At 40.2% G+C, this 5680-nt stretch overlaps 2 long non-coding RNA genes across 3 annotated transcripts; both read left to right on the top strand.

Annotated features, from left to right (window-relative positions):
• The first annotated feature begins 730 nt into the window (after positions 1-730).
• LOC124685290 lies at positions 731-2543 on the top strand. 2 transcript variants are annotated; one of them, XR_006997379.1, is made up of 3 exons: positions 731-782; positions 1409-1525; positions 1691-2543. It is a non-coding gene; the product is annotated as an uncharacterized LOC124685290 (long non-coding RNA). The 2 variants fall into 2 exon arrangements; XR_006997378.1 differs by lacking the exon at positions 731-782 and having other exon boundaries at positions 789-1525.
• Positions 2544-2909: 366 nt separating this feature from the next.
• Positions 2910-4685, top strand: LOC124685289. Its single transcript, XR_006997377.1, has 2 exons — positions 2910-3051; positions 4444-4685. It is a non-coding gene; the product is annotated as an uncharacterized LOC124685289 (long non-coding RNA).
• The last annotated feature ends 995 nt before the right edge of the window (positions 4686-5680 follow it).

Genomic DNA, 5680 nt, shown 5'->3' with positions numbered 1-5680 from the left:
TATTCTGTTTTGTAGTTTAACCTGTGAAACACTGTCGGAACTCCAGTATTGCAACTATATTGTGTTTTTAGGTAATCCTTTCTGAACAAGCGTACGTGTTGTGCAGACCATCATAAACCTATATGTTGAGAATGAAAGGGTAAATTCAACCTATTTTAACATTTTCTGAGAAGGGCTGCAGATACATTTGCTTTAAGTTTTTTATTGACAGTTGTCCTCACTGAACCTATCGCTTTCAATGATAGGTAGTGCTCGAAGGTCGTTGGGAAGAAGGTTTTGTTATGATCGTAGCAGTTGGCGCTACTAATGTTAGTTCTGTCAGGGTATGTATTCTGCCAAATTATGAGTTATTATTCTCTTATTGCTGGAATATAACTGTCAGCATGAGCAATTATTATTTTGTTGCTTATTTCTCTGTATATGTTGAGATGTGACCTTGAATGCTTGTGTCTGGGTGGCAGGAGATTTCTAAACCAGCGGCGACAACGGCCAACGATCTGAATTGCAGATAATTGTTGTACTGCATGATATCCAGTGTAATTCCTTATGAGTTATCATTAATTTTGAGCACAGTGATTCTAATGGTATATTTGTAACACTCATCATTTTTGTTATTAGGAACTATCTTTGTTGATATCTCCCTATGAATTATTTCTTTCACAGGTTTTAATGATGGGCATCTTTGTTATAGACCTTCTCATTATAGAGGCACTCCAAGTTCTGATGCTATTATCTTAAAAGTGCTACAATTGTATTCATCTCGGTTAGGAACCGTAGGAGAGGTATATGGTAATTTAACACCTATTGTTCTACGTTTTCATTCATATATATATTAGTGCATATCTATGTCACAACTGTATTTTTATGGTCTTTTATTTGAAATTCAGAAGGAATCGCTTAGTGTTCTGTCTCTGGCTCCTTTTTCATATCGTTTTATTCTATTGATATTTCAAAGGTTTCCCAATTAATAAGTTGACAGATGAAAATGATATTTATGTGAGTTGTCACTGAATTATGTTTAGGGTACTAATTTTAGTTTCTTTGTACTTATGTTCTGTACCAGGTAGAGTGCAATGCCGTTTGATTTTCTCAATTTGGCATAATGATTGGTTTTTTAGGAAATACATTCTGGAAATTTTGCTTGATGATTCTTCTGCCATGATTTATGTGGATCGCTAAAGTAACATTACTATTCATTTTTCATGTGGTGTGTTGTTGGCTAGACTTAGTTTATTGTGTATAAAAATAGATCAACCATTCAAATACCTTTTATGTGTTATAAGAGCAAGAAACAACATTTGATTAGTATTAGTTTCTGTGAGCATTGCTTTATTTATAACGAGCAAACAATACTCTTTGCTATATAGCATTTCTGCCTACCATCTAAAACTGAGCACCTCTTTTGTAGGGAATGATTTTTGTGGCATCCATTCACTGGCACACTAGGTCTCCCAGTGCCGCCTTATCGCTGATTCAATCCTAGCTGCCGCATCACCATTCTTGATGTCACCACCACCGCGACAAGGTTTGTTTCTCTCTCACTCATGATCTACGGCAGTGCCTCGTGAGATAAAAGACTCCTGTACAAAGATCTTCAGTTCCTAAAATTAGTTTTGCAGTTTATTGTTGTCTTTTATGAGTACCAGACACATGCCTCTTGTTCAGCTGGTTGTAGCCTGCCGTTTTGCAGGTTGTGGTCATGTCCTCAGGTAAATATTCACCGGAGAAAAACTACAGGCAGATATCGTAGTTCCTATGTTCAACTGGTTGTAGCCTGCCGTGCATATGTTTTGTTGAAATTATGAAGGTATTAATTATTGTATTTGATGTTTATTTCTGATTGCTTTCTCATTGCATTATTTTTCACAGTTACAGATTGCTGTGTACTTTGATTTTTCTTCACCATGACTTCTTAACCTCATGTCAGTAATCATTTCATCATTTTATTGGCTCCGTTCTGTCTTTCCACATTCTATAATAAGTATATGCCGGTTTTAAATAAAGTTCTTGCTCAGCTTAAGGGAAAAAGTACCATGTAAGTGAGAGATATATTTCACCACCTTTGGCTCTCTATTCACCTATGCAGTAACAGATTGGTTAAAACTGGCAGTATTCACTGCCTTATCTATCCATAAATTAGCTAGAGCCAAATATTTTGTCCTACAGAAGCATATTTTATTTGTTTTTTCCATATTAAGAATAGTGATTTTCGTAATTTTACTGTACTAAAATATTGATGCGATGTGTTTCCCAAAAGGAAACTTAGTAATCAGTCACAAATTATACATAGACATACCTGTGAATCATGCAGATTGCACACCTTCAGGACTTGGTCTTTTCTTTTGCTAAACACTTCATGGATGCACATATTAATATTTATCCACATTAGGTTATTTCAGCACGAGAGTAGTTGATACCGTTGTTTCCGACTCAGGATTTGCAGCTTCCGTCATCAGCGAGAGATGATAGCTGGGAATGTCGGTGTTCTGTGCTGTTGAGTTATGGGTGAGCCAACTAATTGTGGATGACAAATAAAGTGTCAGGAAAATTTGTCTGCCACACAGTAGAAGGTGAGCGCTACATGATTGATTGAGTGTTAAGTTTTCCATATAGTCTTGAATGAGCATATGACCTATTAAGAATAAATTATAACTCGATACTTTTAGTTTTCCATGTAGTCTCGAATGAGCATATGATCAATTAAGTATAAATTATTAAACATCTTAGTTTCCTTTGCAGCAGTAACTCATGAATATTCAGGGACGGAGACAGGGAGGGGGGGGGGCTTAGCCACCCCCATGGTTTGGATTTTATGAAGAACACTAGTCACTAGAACTGTAATTTCATGCTGACTTGGCTTACTCTGCCCCCTCATGAAGTTTACAGCACCATTTTGCCCCCCCCCCCCTCAAGGTCGAAAGCTGGCTCCATCACTGTGAATATTATTTTATCCAGAAACACTAATTACAATAGGGGATTAGGCGGTGATGGTGTCTTCGTCTCAGGAAACGCTGGACCTACTTTGGGATCAAGGAGAACAAATATAAATAGGTATTTGCGACTTCACTAGCCTATATAATGGTTTTTATTTCACGTAATGGTGTTTTTCTTCTGTAAGCAAAAAAAATAGGGGCAAAGGGTAGTCATGTATTTTGATACAACCATAGAACAATAGAAGCTTAGTTCTCCCTTCGCACTTTAGTTTAAAGCATTTAGCCGGGCAACCAGGAGACAAACTATTACTTCAAGTCCAAAAGTTGTGCATGTGTACTACATAAAACATATGAACACTGCTCATTTTGCTGCTGGTTCTTAAACTAAACTGTTGGTTTCTTCGGGGACTTGAAATTGTCGTCATTTGGGACTGGATAACGGCGTGTTGTCGTTTTGTTTATTATCTTCCTTTACTCCATAATTTCAGAAAGTAGAAAAGCCACATGTGCCATATAGGTTTCTTTGCTTAGGGAAAGGAAGGATTTCATTTATTTGAGATAACACATTTTAAAGTGTGGCAAGCTAGCATTTGAGCTTTGTCTGTGTGGTTTGTTCCAATGATGTAATGAAGCACCTATTTTACATCTGGTCGATTGTTTTCATGCTATCAACTATTTGGGTGGCCAACAATATTACGATGGATCTTATCAAGTCTGCCCACATTGCATGGCCTGTTTTCAGTATGAGGAATGTTGTTACCAGACATATATGTGATTTCTGACAAGAATTATATGCCCATAGCTTACTCAATTCCAAAGCATGTACCCTCAACTTAAATTTTTGTAATGATATCATATATTGATTTTGCTACCAACAGTTGTTGCTTTTACTGTTGACCTAGTTTATTCCGTTGTTTGTTTGACAGATTGCTGCCCATTTTACTGACTTCATGTTGCTTAGAGTACAAGTTCATAGTGTGAACTCCTAGGATAGTGATGAGTGCTATGTCGACGATGTGGCCTTTTACACTACAGCGTTGGCAGTACCCAATCCATATGTGATGTGCTATGACTATAAACAAAAGCCAAGGCCTGACGCTTGACATAGTTGGTGTTTACTTGCCAGAACCTATATTTTCTCATGGACAGGTTTATGTGGCCATCTCAAGGGTCACTTCGAGGAGTGGATTAAAGATTATTACACTACATGAGAATGGTAGCCCCTTTGCACATACTAGAAATATCATGTGTTGTCAAGTGCTGAACAACATTTAAGATGATTTGCTATCCATGCGCTTTCTCCTTTATGTTTGACATGTATTATGTTTCTATAAACCATAGTATAATTGGTCGCATGTATGCTAAGTAGTGATGTCTGGCCTTTCGTCGTGTCTAAGCTATATACTTCCATATTAGCTTCTAAGAAACAATCTCCCTATCTTTTGAATTTATCTTCCATCTATATGGCTATTTTCAGTTATAATCAATCTGTGTAATGACTGAGCTACAGGTTCTGCTGGAGGAAGTGGAGGAGAAGGAATGCCTGCCGCCGGTGAGTACTCAGGGTATTGCCATCAATAAGAACATGGGGGATCAGACTACCGCCAACTAACTAGATCATCTTGATTCTGATATTATCCCAGTACACTGTTAGCATAGCTTTGCATCTAATAGCTCACACCAATCTATGGTTTCCTTGTGCTTAGATGTTTTATTAGACAGATGTATAATGCATTTCTCAAAGTACTGAACAGTTAACTTCAGAGTAACACGATTTCAGCAATTGACCTTCACAATCAAATCAGTAGAAAAAAACATACCAGCCATCTGGAGATCTATTGAATTTGCTCCATATTTCTCTCCATCTAGCGTCGGCATCTGCTGCTGGCCACTTCCGCTCTGCCCAATAATTGGACTCATCTGAGAAATCGAACTCACAGCTTGCTTCTTGCAAGCATATCGCTCCATGTTCCGTAATGATCCACCTCCGCTGCTACATCCCAATTCCCACTGCCATCTGCTTCCGCCCCGCTGCCGCGCAACCGCTCCGTTACTGGTAAATTTTTGGGCCGCCAGACAATCCGCTAAAGCTTTCCTACCCTGGCGCCCGTCACTATATGTTTCGGTTAAGCTAGACTTGTAACACAAGTTAGGGTTTTAGGCTTAGTCGGTTGGCTCTACTATTTATATCCCTTGTACCCAAACAGTTTTGTATCAATTGTGAGACATAATACAATCTTACATGGTATCAGACTAATCGATCCTGACCTATGGCGCCGCCGCCTAAGCCGCCACCACCGCCGCCGCCTGGTTACTTCGACCAGCAAGCCAAGGCCGCCGCCGCCGCCGAGGCCTCGGCCTCTTCTACCCCTCCCACGGCTACTCCTCTCTCCTACACAAACACCATAGCCGATGTCACCCCCTTCATACCTATTACTTTAGATCTTGCCCAACACAACTACTACCATTGGCGCCACCTCTTTGAGGTTCACCTCGGGCGCCGCAACCTCCGTCATCACATCGCCGCCGACGCCGCCCTCGTCCCGACGACGCTCGCCGGATCACGGATGATCTCGCCATCATCCAATGGATCTACACACGCGTGTCCACGGAGATTTTCAATCTCGTTTTCCGTGAGGCCGCCACCGCCGCCGCCCTGCGGGCGTCCCTGCGCGGCTCTTCCAGGACAACGCCGACGCCCGGATCAACAACCTCCACTCCGCGATCCGCAACACCCCTCGTGGGGA

The sequence above is a fragment of the Lolium rigidum genome, chromosome 1, assembly GCF_022539505.1.
Source record: "Lolium rigidum isolate FL_2022 chromosome 1, APGP_CSIRO_Lrig_0.1, whole genome shotgun sequence".
NCBI lineage: Eukaryota > Viridiplantae > Streptophyta > Magnoliopsida > Poales > Poaceae > Lolium > Lolium rigidum.
Note: the sequence above shows the minus strand (reverse complement) of the source record. Positions and strands in the feature narration are given on the sequence as shown.